The 14,581-nt window shown below is 50.5% G+C and overlaps 1 protein-coding gene and 1 long non-coding RNA gene across 7 annotated transcripts in view; one reads left to right on the top strand and one right to left on the bottom strand.

Moving 5' to 3' along the window:
- GRK5 (G protein-coupled receptor kinase 5) overlaps nt 1–14,581 on the bottom strand; it is a 253,499-nt gene that overhangs the window by 80,692 nt on the left and 158,226 nt on the right. The window lies entirely within an intron of this gene.
- LOC140712427 (uncharacterized) lies at nt 1,134–6,446 on the top strand. Of its 2 annotated transcripts, XR_012094060.1 has the most exons (3): nt 1,134–1,399; nt 4,227–4,492; nt 5,054–6,446. It is a non-coding gene; the product is annotated as an uncharacterized lncRNA (long non-coding RNA). The 2 variants fall into 2 exon arrangements; XR_012094059.1 differs by having other exon boundaries at nt 4,227–6,446.

Below are 14,581 nucleotides of genomic sequence, written 5' to 3'. Positions count from 1 at the left end.
AAGGCACGGAGACAGGAAGTCACCCGCACTTACCCACTCAATAGCCAAGAGGATTCTGAAGAGGAAATACTGCAAGACTCCCACCAAGAGACCCAGAGACCACGGTGCTAGCCAACAATTTGCTGTGTTACTTCAAACCATTCACTTGCCCTCTCTGGGCCTCTGTGTTCTCTTCTGAAAACCAGAAGGGCATGCTGTAGTTAGGATGGGGGCCCCTTCCCTTTTGGTTCTTCCTACAGTGATGCTAAAGCCTTTTCAAGAAGTTCTCTCTGGCCAGGAAGATACTCAAAGGAACCACTGAAACATGCCGTCTCGGGCTCTCTGGAGCACCGAACACTAGGCCATCGATTTTGCAGCTGCACAGGACACAGTCGGGTGAGTTCAGGGGAAACTGGGAAGAGGGCGATAGAGCCTGGGAAGGAGAGCAACTTGGGGGAAAGGGATGACTACAGTCTACCTGGTGTAAAGGAGCTAAGATACCACCCCCTTAGAAAGGATTTCTCTTGAGATATGCCAGGCAACAAGGGGATATGAACACAACCACTGCGCTGGCACACTTGGATTCTTAGTCTCAAAATGCTTATCCACAGGATGTAAAGCTAAGGCTTGCCCGCAGGGAGGATCTCGTGGTAGCTGTGAGTGTGAGTGTGGGCTCCAGAGGGAAACCACCTTGGTTTAAATCCCAGCCCATCGCTCGCTGCCTGTGTAACCTGGGGCAAGAGGTTTGACACTGCCCCTCAGTTGTCTAGTTTGTAAACTGGGGACGGTAAGCGGACCTAACTCCTAGGACCGTCCTGAGGAATGAATAAGACAATACATAGAAAGCACTCAGACCAGACGCTGGCACATTAATAAACCCCATTTCTCATCGTTATGGATGTGATCATTGGTCTGTTCCATCTCCCTTTCCTTTAGGGAACCTCCTTTCTCCCAGTCTGTACTAATTCAACCCATGCCTCTGAATCTAAAAAGGGGGCTGACACCTCCCATGCTACGGAGACAGGCACGTGACTCAGTCACAGCCAATTAAAAGGCCTCTGTCTCCTGGCCACAGTGCTAAGGTCACGGATGGACACGTGACTTAGTCATAGCCAATCAGAGGCCTCTCTCTCTGGCAATAATGACAGGTTCAAGGGTGGCCATGACTCAGTTCTAGCCAATCAGGTCAGGGCCTGTGATCCGTGGGGGCCCTGGAGTCCTCCCAGGGCTTTTGCCAGAACTTCCAGGAAACACACTGTCTGTTCCCTGGGATGCCAGGAGGGCTCTTCGGGATGACTGCTCAGCCGAAGGCTGCTGAGACTGCCTTCCCCCACGCAGCGAGAGCCCACGGAGGACGCAGCCGGCATACAAGCGGAGCTGAGCGGAGAGAGGAGCCCTGAAGGCAGCCCCTCCCTCCCAGGTATTTATTCACCGCACGGGGACACGGGGACACGGGGACACGGCGACACGGCCTCAGCACTCCACTGTCTGCCTCCTGGAATGGAAAGAGCAGCGGCCAGGCCCACTTCTTTCATGGGTAACCTGCCTGAGGGCAGGGTTTTTTTTGGAGGAGTTCCCCAGATCTAAGTAGTGTATGTAGAAGAAGGCACTCTAAAACGTTTCATTCTCTTCCGAGTGAGTATTTGGATCAGCGTGGATGAGCAACCTGCCAAGTCCCCTCTTGGCCCACTCCCAAATGGTTTTGTGGCTCCAACTAGCCCTGGACTGCAGCCTAAACTCTGCCCTTCAGCCGTGGGCACAGTCTACACCGCTCCCAGCACAGATGGTTCACAAATAGCCACTTCAACAAGCATTTAGCCTCAGTGTATGCCAGGTTCTGACGGGGAGGGGTACCTAGGGATGTGGTCCCAGCCCACAGGGAGGTTGGACTCAGACTGGAGAGGTCAGCAGGAGTGTGTGTGGGTGAATAGACAAGATCTCAAGTGACAGTAATAAAATGTCAAGCTAGATGAGTGTGATCATCAGCCACAGTAGGGAACCTGGTCTCAGCGCCTGTGACAGGTCTGCAGCCTGCACCTGTTAGCACAATGCCCTGCAGATACAGCCTGCATTCCCATTGCCTCCCACTCAACACAATCCCCCAAGGGGAGGAAAACAAACCTTTGCATCTTTTCCCAATCAGCCGAGTTTTTCCCAGCACAAACACAAAGTAAAGTACCTTGTGTCAAATTCCATTTTTATTCAATTATGGGAGAGAGCACCATGCTGTTTATGTGATTTAAGCAAGGTACCCCTCTACCCCCACCTTTTCCAAAAGCAGTTTTGAGATTTCGTGTGCCATATTGTGATCCCTTAAGGGTTCATCTGACAGATTTTTTTTCTCTCCATATGGCATTTGCTGTCAGTATGGAAACAAGGCTGTTATAAACTCACAGCACAGTAAACACCATGCGATTCAGACACAAGCTGTCAGCACCTCAGTTCCGAGCCTCTCCCAGCTGTAGAGAGGATCCCAGGCAAAAAAAAAAAAAAAAAAAAAAATACTCGTTGGAAGCTTAGAGAGAAATAAAAGGACCAGTAATGATCTTTTTAGATTTTTTTCTTCACCTCAAATGAAGATCAATGGGCCCATTTTCCGAGCAAGCACACACAAAAAAACAAAATCATCCCCAGTGCAACATTTACAGTTCCTACAGAAATGGATAAGGAGGCCACAGAAGAAAGAATACGAATTTGGGAATGATCAAGGAGACAGGAGGAGGCACAAATCCAAGTTCTTGATGTATCAAGAGTAAACCCGAGGTATAGGTTGCTTCTAGAAAGTCAATGACATTGAAATTGGAAGCATGAGAAGCTCTGCGATACATGCTTGGAGTGGACCCTTTCTGATCTGTTTCAACAGAAGCTGGCAATGTTGCTGAAATCCAGCTTGGAAGGGGCCTGCCCACAACCTTTCTCCCAAGTGTGGTCTGTTGGGGTTGGTGAGGAGAAACACCCAGGACAAGGGCAGAAGACTTTTCTCTCTGTCTCCAAATCTCTTTAGGGGTGGGAGAACACTGGGATGCTGTACACACAGGCACGCACACTGTCCACACACACGCACGCACACACGTGCACTTGCTCTTCTAGAACATGGAACTCTGGCTTTCCATGTGCCTCATTGATCTTTTCTTCCAAGCCAGAAAGAGGCTGCTTTATGTAAGACATTTGGGAGTAGTGGCCAGGCACGGCGGTTTATGCCTGTAATCCCAACACTTTGAGAGGCTGAGGCGGGCGGATCACCTGAGGTCAGGAGTTCGAGATCAGCTTGGCCAACATAGTGAAACCCCGTCTCTACTAAAAATACAAAACAATTAGCCGGGCGTGGTGGCAGGCACCTGTAATCCCAACTACTTGGGAGGCTGAGGCAGAAGAATGGCTTGAACTTGGGAGGTGGAGGTTGCAGTGAGCCAAGATCGTGCCATTGCACTCCAGCCTGGGCGACAAGAGTGAAACTCTGTCTAAAAAAAAAAAAAAAAAAAAGACATTAGGGAGTAGGGTATGGGGAGCTCCTCGGCCCCTAAGTACCCACAAATCATCCAGCCATTCTAACTTTGTTATATTGGGTCCTTCATTCACTCAACAAATTCTCTTCCAAGGTCTCTTGCTTTTTGATACTGGAAGTTTCCTTTGATGTTAAGAATTTCTTCTTGAATTCAACACATGGGGATATGTGGGTGGATCAGTGGGAAGAGACATTTATACCCACTGACAGGTTACTGATCCAGCGACAGGTTTGGAATTAACAGCTGGCCAAGAATGGAGGACATCATCTCTATGATGTGACATTTGGAAGAGGAAGGTGACTGGGAAAGGGGAAGGGTCTAGAAAGCCCATCATAAATCCCAGGGCACTGAGCTGTGCCCTTTACTAAGGAGCAGAGTGCCCTGGGAGGAGTTAGGCCCGCTTATGCACACAGGAGGGTGTTGGGAGATACACTGGGAAGGAAAGCTGGACTCTCAGGTCTAGGAGTTTGGAATGGATTCAGTGTCTCACTGGTAAATCAGTAATTTAGAGCAAAAATGATTCATGTACAATCCACAGAAAAGGGGAAAAGAATGGGGTGGTGGCAAGTCTGAGACATTTACAGGGGAAGTCATTGGTTTGGGAGCTATTGTGGCCTGCAGGCTCAGGCCCCGGCTTTTGGGCAGGGAGGGTACCAGCTCCTGCAGCTGGGAGCCTGCTTTGGCGAGCAGCTGGACTGAATTGGCTTCAAGAAAACGACATGTGTTGTTTGTTTCTTCAAGGGATCAACACTCCCCATCTCCCCAGCATGCCCACAGCTGGCCCGGGAAGGCAGGATCGCCACACCTTCCTGCAACACACTGAATTCCAGCCTTGCACTCAGACAGAACCCTGTCTACCCAGCAGGCAGTCCCTTTAGCAAGGTACCAGACACTTGCTTCATCCTTGTCCTTAGCAGTTTGCTCACTGGCCAGCGTGAGAGGGAGGCACATTCATGGATAACACTGGAAAGAGAAGCCACATAACAATGTCTACGTAACAGAACTGCGTAAGTCAATTGGGAAGTGTCCTGGAAGGTGTCATGGCAGAGGGGGCAAGACATCCTCTCATGATGCTGGGTCAGTTTCAGGGATGGTGCCCACGGAGAGCACACTAGAATACGGGAATGGGCAGGCAACGCAGGCAGGGGGAGAAGCTGAGTCCAGGTGAAGAAGAGGGAAAAAGGTCAAAGCCAGAGAGAATGGGGCTTGAGGTTGGGCGGAGGGGCAAGGAGAAGCTACAGTGGGGAGGTGGAACCTCCAGGTGAGATGCCAGGAGGACCTGGAGGGTGTGCTGAAGTGTGGGAGAAGGTGAATTGGGACAAGAATTCTGGGCTAGGTCTGAGACCGCCATAGGATGTCACTGAGTGGACCTTCAACACTGGCTGAAAGAAAACAGACAAAGTGGTAGGTCACTTAGGGATGGGAGGCGAGGCGTGAAGCGGCGATAACCAGCAAGTAGTGTTAAGTGAGTGGCCCCCAAGTGTATTAGGCCATTCTTGCATTGTTATAAATACCTGGGCCTGGTTAATTTATTAGAAAAGAGGTTTAATTGGCTCATGGTTCTACAGGCTGTACAGGAAGCACAGCACTGGCATCTGCTTCAGGAGAGGCCTCAGGAAGCTTACAATCACGGTAGAAGGTGAAGCAGGAGCAGGCATGTCACATGGCCAGAGGAGAGCTGCGGGGGAGGTGCCACACTGCAACAACCAGATCTCACAAGAACTCACCATCACCAACAATGAGGGAGCCGCCCTCATGACCCAAACACCTCCCACCAGGCTCCACCTCCAACATTAGGGGTTACATCTCAACATGAGACTTAGGCAGGGACAAATATCCAAACTGTACCAGCAAGTACACTTCATTGGTAATGAATGTAACTGGCTGAAAATCCACATGCTAAGACACATGCACATACAGTAAGCAGCCCATGTCTTGGGGGCCTGGGCACAGCCAACTCACTTCCAACTCTGCCTTTCCCAGGACAGGGCTGACACCTGCCAAGTTGTCAGCCAATAGAGGGTACGTCAACCAACAGAGGGCACAGCAAGACAAGGGGCCCCTGTCCTCACCACCTTCACCTGGTGAGGTTTGGGTGCTTGGGAGAGACCTTGCTTGCCTCAGCCTATTCTCATTCAAGCCACTAAAGATATCACACCCCAGGCCTGTTGCCAAGGACACCATAGTGGATGAGCGCTGGGCAGGGGTTGGTTTCAGCTCTGCCATCAATTCTCTGTGTAACCTTGGACAAGTCACTTCCCCTTTCTTGGTCTCAGTTTCCTCATCCATAAAATAAGAGGATTCAAATAATAACCTCTAAGCCCCTTCTCAACCTGGAAACCTTCCTGGGGTGCCAGCTTCACATGCAGACGATTACAGGGACTTGGACCAGATTCCAAGGTCAACCTTGGAGGTCAGCTTTAACCAGGATTCCAAAACCTGTTTCCATCCAACCCCAATAAGGATTCCTGATCTGGCATCTCACCCCTTGGTTCTAAGACAAGGGTAGGCAAACTTTTCTGTAAAGGGCTAGTAGGAGATATTTACTACTAGCCATATGGTAGTAGTTTGAGGGCCATATGGTCTCTTCACAACGATTCAGCTTTGCTGTTGTAGCAAAAGCCTCCACAGACAATACGCAGGCACATCGTCTTACAGGACTTCACTCGATTGTCTTTTGCAGATCTTGCATTTTTTATATGAAGTGAAGGTTTGTGGCAACCCTGCATCAAGCAAGTCTGTCCGCAGCGTTTTCATTTCCCAACAGCACGTGCTCACTTCCTGTCTCTGTGTCACATTTCAGTAACTCTCAAAATATTTCATAACTGTGACCTCATCCCACCTGGGAGCCTACTGAAAATGCAGATTCTCATTCTCCCCACCCCACTTCAGACCTACTGTATTAGTCTGTTCTCACGCTGCTAATAAAGACATACCTGACTGGGTAATTTATAAAGGAAAGAGGTTTACTTGACTCACAGTTCCACGTGACTGCGGAGGCCTCACAATCAAGACAGAAGAACAAGAGATGTCTTACATGGCGGCAGGCAAGACAGAGCATTTGCAGGGGAACTCCCCTTTATAAAACCATCAGATCTCATGAGACTTATTCACTATCATGAGAATAGCATGGGAAACATCCACCCCCACGATTCAATTACCTCCCACCAGGTCCCTCCCATACATGTGGGAATTATGGGAGCTACAATTCAACATGAGATTTAGGTGGGGACACAGTCAAACCATATCACCTACTGACTGAATCAGAATTTCACTGGTGGGGCCCAGAAATCTGTGTTTTAACATACTCTCCAGTTTAAAGCAGTGCTTTTCCAACTATCTATGGGGAAAAAAAAGTTTTTTAAATTTCCAATCCATCACGGACTGATACTTCTGTAAAACTCATATCGTCCACAACTTTCCATGTCAGTCTGACAGTAGCCAACTCCTTTATAACCTGTTCCACAAGATGAGTCCGCTGATCACACACCTGGATGCTACGGCCACATTGAATTGCTATAAGTGTTTCTAAGCATCTCTGTACTTATCACAGAGCAGTAAAATCAGTCCACAAACCACACTTTGAACAGCACTGCTCTAGAAACACAAGGTCTTTTTTTCCTTTCTTTGGAGAGTCATCCCTTCCCCTATAATAATTCTTTGGGTGAGGCCAGTACCAAGCTTGGAGATGAGCACAGGGCCCAGGCCTCACCAATCTTGAGTCTTGTCTTGAACATTTTTTGGCACTCTAAGGAAAGTTACTTTTTCTTTATCTGAAGTCTTAAACTCTTAGGACCATGTAAGCCTGGAGTTGCTGGTGGTTATCTTGTGGCCATATAGAAAGAACCTGTCAGAGAATGAAGTCAAAACTGTAGAAAGTAGAATAATAAATAGCGTCCTGATGACGTTTGAGACCTGGATCCAGCCATACCTGAAGCCATGAGATTTACCCCTGGACTTTTCAGTTACATAAACCAACAGACTCCCTCTAACCCTTAAATTAGTTTGAGTTGGGTTTCAGTCCCTTGCAATTTATTGGTGCTGAGTAATAAGCCTTCAGACTTAACGAGTATTTGGAAGACTCAAAATGAAAACCTATATGCAAGGGCTTTGCAGTAAAGTGCTACACTGTCAGGACACCAGAGCAAGATGGGGCAGTACTATTAAAGAACTTCTGTCCTCAGCCTCCACCACGAAGTTGGATCCTCATGGATATTCTAGAAGGCCTCTATCTACGGCTAATTAGGACATAGTTCAGAAACACCAAAGCACTACCCGCCCTGCTTGTATCCTAAAGGCAAGCAGGGTTGCCTTGCTTGGGTGAGGACTTCTCCAGAGCTAGCAGAGGGTGAGGAACAAGCACCGGCTGGGGAACAAGCACAGGCTTGGGTCTGAATCCTACCTCCATCCTCTAGCTCAGAGGTTTTCAGCAGGAGGAAATTTTGGCAATGTCTGTAGACATCTTTTGTTTTCACAACTGTGAGGTTACTACTGATTAGTGGGTAGAGGCCAGGGATGTGCTAAATACCCCACAATACACAGGACAGCTCCCTGCCACACAGAATTATTCTGCTCCAAATGGCAATAGTGTCACCGGAGTGGAGCAGCTCTGGATGGCTATGTGGTCTTGGGCAAGTCCCTTTACCTGAGGCCATCAGAGTTAGCTAGTTGCTGCTGGGGACTGGCAACAATGCATGTGAGCACCTGGCCCAGTCTCAGCACACATTAGGTCCCACAGAAACAGCAGCCATTGGACAGATCCTATCTCCTCTATCAGACTCAGGAAATGATGGCTTTTACTTCTCCGAAGACTGAGAAAACAGATAGGAGGTAGCTGATGAAAAAGGAGCCTTGACTCTCCATTAGCACCAGAGCAGGCAGGAGTTCCCCACTGTCACCAAGCCCTTTGGCCTTGAGATCTGGGAGGGCAGGGCAGGGCAGGGCAGGGCTATGCCAGCCTGCTTGCTCTTCCTTCAGGGCTCCTTCTCGGAAGCAAGTCACATGTGTCCCACCAGCACATGCCTGAGGTTCAAATCTCATAACCCAATCAATTCCTTCAAGACTCATAACCCCCAGCGGACTGAGAAACAGGAATGATATTGATAGTGAAGATAAATAAATGCTGTCACTGTTTTCATTCTTTTCGAGTGACATGAAATGGGAACATACTTTCTTAATTAAAAGCCTGCAGTATGTGGACTCTTGGAGGCCAACCAGAGTTTCCCAACAGGAGGCGGCGAGGACACAGGCAGCGAGGGCTTGCCCAGCTCCCCTCGGATGGTACAGCCAGGCCCTCCCACCGGGCTAGAGGAGAGTGGGCGGCCATCCCTGGAGACGGGGAGCGGGGAGAAGCCGCAGCCCGGGTGCGGGAAAGGCTGTCTACCTCACTGAAACCTGCTGGGGACCGTGTGCATTGTTGCCCCAGGCACTCCTAGAGCTTGGGCCAAGGAAAACACACGTTCAAATTCAGAAGTAAGAGCAAGAACGGAATGCGGCTTCCTGAGGAAATGGAAATGCTAACACGGGGGCCCTTGGAAATGAAACCACATGTTGATTGTAAAGGTTGTGGGGCCGGGGTGGGGCGGTGAGGGGGGAGCAGGCAGCAGGGGGAGGCTGTCCAAAGGGATGCTTGGAACCATCTCTCCACCAACTGAAGGTTTATTTTATTTTATTTAACTTCGTTTTCCCAAAATACCAGGTTACTGGGGGGCTGTGGCGGGGGAGGGGGTCCCCGATAGAGCCTAATGCAATTAGGAAACGGACATGGGGAGAGAGGATCAGACAGAGGCTGCCAGCCCTCCACTCTGCCGTATTTCAGGTCTGAAACAATAAACAGAGAAGTGATTCGAAAACAGTTTTCTCTTCAAAATTCCTGCCAAAGCTGGAAAAAACAATCGGGCGTTTGCTCCGAGGAAAAAGCTCTCTGACGTTTGAAAGGAGAGATGGCATCACGGATAACGGCAGAGCTTCCCAGCCCACCCCTTGGAAGGCACAGGAGAGGAAAAAGGAAACATTTGGTATGTGGTTAGCAACAGCTGAGTGGCCTTCTATTACTTCAAGAAAGATGCTTTTGTGTGAATAAAAAAATGACATATGGCGTGTCACACAAACACACCCAAACCGAGCCCTGCCATCTTCCTGTGCCGTTCGTCCCCCTCGTTCTGGGCTCTAGTTTTACTGAATGTCTTGTGCTTGTCACATGTTTCTGTGGGATCGAAATTCTTAAGCCCAAGTCTCACAAAGTTTGGTGGCACCTGGAGAAGCCACATGTGAAACCACTGAATCGTAGGGTATCTGGGCCTGGGCTGCCAGGCAGGGGGAGTGTGGGGGGACAGCGGGGAGGAAAGAAGGCTCTAGTCTGTGGGTCTGTGGAAGGAAGAGAAGGGTGGGTGGAAGGGTGCTTGTGCGGGCCCCTGCCTCTCTGATGAGGGTCCAGGTCTCTGGCTTGAACCCATCAGATGTAGTCAAGGAGGTATCCAGGAGTCTGGGGAAGGGCTGGGGGCTGAGATGGACAGGACTATACCATCATCATGAGCACTAATGGAGCCCCCAGAGTCAGGCAGTGACCTCTATCATCAAGGACAAAAAAGGCAAACAATTTAGATATCTCCTTGCAGTGGGAAGGGGCAAAGAACTGGCTAGGTAAATGGAGGGTCAGGGGTGGGGGTGGACTGAGGGAATAGCAGGGCCACATGGCAGGTAGATCCTGATGCTGGACAGGCAGTCGCTGGAAGGGGCCTGGCATATAGGAAAGAAGGTCCAAAGCACTGTGCTCTAAGCCCTCTCCTCTGCCCAGAAGCCCGGCAGGCTAACTGCAACCTCCACTTCTGTGCTAGCCTGGGGACACCAAAGAGGCATCCACAGAAAAGGCACCTGGCGCATCAGCAGTGCTGGTGCTTTAAGATCCAGTGCAAAAAGGAAGCACATCCATGCGTGACCTGTGGTTGTTTCTATTTTTCTAGATTTTCAAGTTTTTACAAATGAGGGGAAAACAGCTCTCCTAAAAGCACAGCTGCAAAATCACTGAGATTGGGAAGAGCCTGGAAAGCAAAGAACTTTGACTGCCAGACAGCTCTTTTCCGTGCAGGGCCTGGGGAATGCACAGGTGCTCAGAAGAACTTCGAGTTTGTTTTACCCTGCGTGGCCTGTGACGGGACCTTCCAGTGAGCTGGGACCGGGCACCTGGGACAGCCTTGGTCAGTGGTGACCGCTGTTTGTGTCTTGAACACCCAGGGACTTTCCTCACCTATGCTCTGTCTAAAACCACCTTGGATGCCATCCACGTAGAAGGACATTCTTTCTATAACCTTTTTTCTCCTTGTAAAGAAATTTCATCCAGATACATGCAGTTTTAGAAAGTGAAACTCCTAGGCCACACCAAGACCAACTGCACCAAATCTCCAGGGCATCAGTATTTTCTTAAAAAGCTCCCTAGGTGATTCCAACACTGCATTAACTGTAAGGTCCAGTTCACCATTTTATCCCCACCACCTGGATCAGTGCCTGGCCCAGCCAGGAGCACAGGTGTTTATCTAAAATGAATGAATGATTGCACAAACCAACAAGCAAATCACTGTGACAGGGAGGCCACACGCTTCCAAACTAGGGAGTATACATCTCCAGCCCACATTCTCCTGATGCTCGGCCAGAAGTGAAGGCCTCCCTGAACCAAGTGGATGATGAGGGCTGTGCCTAAGGTGGCTTCTGTCCAAGGGAATGAAAGGGTCGGCATGGCTCCCTGGGCTCAGGTCTCTGGGCGGATGCAAGGCTGGGCCAGGCTGCCTGCTGCTTGGAGCTGCAGGGCGGTAAGCCCAGAGCCCCCAGAAGTGAGGCGGTCTGAGCCCAGGGGCCCTGCCTGGCATGTCCCTTTCCAGAAAGCACACCGGTGCATGGGCTGGGGCTAGGAGATTGGGCTTTTTGCGTCCAGCTCCACATCTGACCCTGCACGACCTCAGACCCATCATTCTCTCTGGACCTTGGTTTCCCCTTTTACAAAATAGGGCTGATGAACAAGGGGGGCTTAAATGCCTCCCATTTTGGTAGCTTCACAGGGGGGCTGTGAGCCTGGTGGGAATGGAGACATCACAGGGCATGGGGCCTTTCTCCAGCATCAGAGCCCCAAGCAGGGTTCACCACTGCTGGGGATCTTTAAACCCACCCAGCTGCCATCCCCTCCCACCACCACCACCCTGCACCCGCAACGTGGCAATACAGCTGGAGCAACACAAGCATGAGTTTAAAGGCAGCATTTCCCAGAGGCCTGGGGCTCTGAGGGGTGCCAAGGAGCCCTGGCTTTCATTTCAGGAAGCCCGGGAGTCGTTACTTCCTCTCAGCGCCTCAGTCTCTCCCAAGTGCATTTCAGGTTGACTTCACATGGCAATGCCCAGCCCATCCTTCCTGCGCGCTGCCCTGGCCTGCTAGGGAGGACTGGGGGCCCATCTTGCCTTCCAGGGCCCGGGGTCTGGCTTCACCTGGAGCTATGAGCTAATCAAGCAAAAGCCACAGGAGGGCAGGGCCAGGAAGTGGCTGGGCAAGCCAGGGTCCAAGGCAAATAGCCGCTTCCAGGCAGACCTGGCTCTTCCTGCCCTGGTCCTGCCGAGGCGCCGGGCTTCTTCCTGGGCCACTGGCTGGGGTCTATCGAGGATCACAGCTGTGCTGGCCAAAAGCAGCTGGAGAAACGAATGCCTCAGAAGGTGGAGGCAACTGATGGTCTCCTGAAAGTCCTGATGTCTCAGGGTCCCAAGACCCCCAGCCACCCTTAATCTTCCTGACATGATCCCCATCAGGGGCTCAGCCAGCCCTGACGTGTGCACTCACGGCGACAGGAGGCACTTCACCTGCAGAGCATCCAGTACTCTTTCTCAACACCGTGCTGCAAGGCCATTCCCACTTCAAGACCAAGCCTATCTTTCTGGAATACTGCCCTTTGGCCGTCATTCTTGGGATGTAGAGGACAAATGTTCAAAAGCAATTATTCTGTGCTCCTATAGTCTTAGACACAGCTCCCAGCCAACCATGTGACCACTCCCCAACCCTGTCTGCCCAAGAACAGAGCACAGTGGGTTTAACTCGCTGGAACCCAATCTGGGTCTTTGGTGATTAAATGTCAAACGACATCAACTCTTGCCAAGCCTCCTTCCATCTTTGCTCAGCTTGGCCCCAGACTCAAGAAGGGCTGGGTTTGGTGTCCTGAAGAAGGAAGAGATGGGTGTTTCACAGGCACACGAGCTCACCAATGCCCACACTCCAGATGAGAGATGGGGGAGAAGCACGTTGCTTCAGCAGAATCGAACACAGGGAAGGCTAGAGCTTAGCAGAATTCTGGCTCATGGTGTTGGGATTTTTGACATGGATCTTTAGAGAGTTTGGTAGAGCTGGTTTTCAGAAAGAAATGAGCTTTGGTTCAGACAGTGGCCTTTCCACTTTGCCACCTGATGTATTATAATAATAATAATAATAATAATAATAATAATAATAATAGAAACAATACCAGCAAACATGAACGGGGTGCTTCCTGTGCACCAGGCACAGTGCTAGGCACACTACAGGCATGTCTCATGCAGTCCTCACAACAGCCCTCCAGAACAGGTGCTATCATCAGCCCATATTTTAGATGCCTAAAATCGAGGCACTGAGAGGAAAATGGCACAAGGTCCGGGGCTAGCAAGAGGCAGAGCTGGGATGTGAACTCAGTTCTTGCTGACAGCAGAACAATTATTCTGCATCTTTTAACTTTTCAGGGATCCACAGCAGCAGCAGACAAAGACTCAGGACCTGAGAGGTGGATGACATCATGCCAGTCGCACCATCTGGCAACCTCTAGGGGTCCACGGTCGGGAGGAGGCACCCCTGTCACCTGGATGTACCAATGACCTATTGGTCAATCAACTTCCTCAGGTCCAAGGGTGCTCCAGCCTCCAGGATATAAAGACATGGGAAAGCTGTGGCAGCTCCGGGGCTGGCTATTAACTGGGCCTCAACATCCACTGGCGGGGCCAAGAGAATGATCCAAAATGTCCTTCCTTCCGTTGCTCTTCCCGAAAAGCTGAGCCGAGTAGCCGCCCCTTCCCTGCTCTGAGTTCCTTCAACTCTGTGAGCTGCACCACACGTGTGATCATGTAACTGATGTGCTGTCTCACACCTTCGCCGGCTGTCCTGAGAGCTGGCCTTGCCTCCCCAACTAAGCTGTAAATTCTGTCTCTCCTCCGCCACCCCCTTTGCCTCCCCTGTAGGGCCCAGGACAGTCTGGACACTTATGAGGTCACCAATAAATATGCAATTGATGAAAGCAGGAGCAGCCATGAGAAAGCTATTCACCAGGATCCTGTTTACACTTCTTTTGTCAAAACAAATCCGTTGCTCCTTTAAGGGTGTGTCTTAAAGTCCCCGGTGTCCAGAAGTAAATGCTTGGCTTTAATAGGGTGTTGGAATTGCATTTCACAGCACATTCCTGTGCTGAGACCTACACCGGGGCAAGTCCTTAAGCCAACAGGACAGAAGCCCAAATGGGGTGGACCCAACTCGGAGCAGGCAGGGACCAGGTCGCTTTGTTTCCTGCACATGCTGGCACCCAGCACAGAACCTGGCACAGAGCCAGCGTGCAATAATGTTTGACCAGTGAACGAATGAATGAATTCACAACCCACCACATCAACTGCAGCTGATGGCTGTGTTATAACACACTTGTTTCCAAAGTTCTCGCTGTACTGGCCCAGGCTGTGAACTGTTACATAGGAAGTAGAGTGCCTTCTCTGCACTGACATCCTCATCCTTTACAGCCCGATAATGTCAGAGCCTAAGAAAGGGTGTGTTGAGGGGAACACAGTTATAGAGCTTGTAGAAAACTGAAAGGAAAGCTGGTCTGATGGCCTCATCTTCCTGGTGGGGAAACTGAGGCCAGGTAGGGGAAGGCTTTTGTCTTGTTCATCACCCCAGGGCGTGCTTAGCCTCCTGCCCAGCTGCTCTAGGCCCTAGATCATCATGAAGAGCGTGGGGAGGTACTTTATTAAAATTGAAAGACCCTCACCCAAGGGTCCCACCCAAGCCTGGCATAGAGACCCCTACTTAGGTCTTTCCAAACCCCCTCCCAGGACCTG

Source organism: Chlorocebus sabaeus, chromosome 9 (genome assembly GCF_047675955.1).
Source record: "Chlorocebus sabaeus isolate Y175 chromosome 9, mChlSab1.0.hap1, whole genome shotgun sequence".
Taxonomy (NCBI): Eukaryota; Metazoa; Chordata; class Mammalia; order Primates; family Cercopithecidae; genus Chlorocebus; species Chlorocebus sabaeus.
The sequence above is the reverse complement of the archived record's forward strand: the minus strand, read 5'-3'. Positions and strand labels throughout refer to the sequence as shown.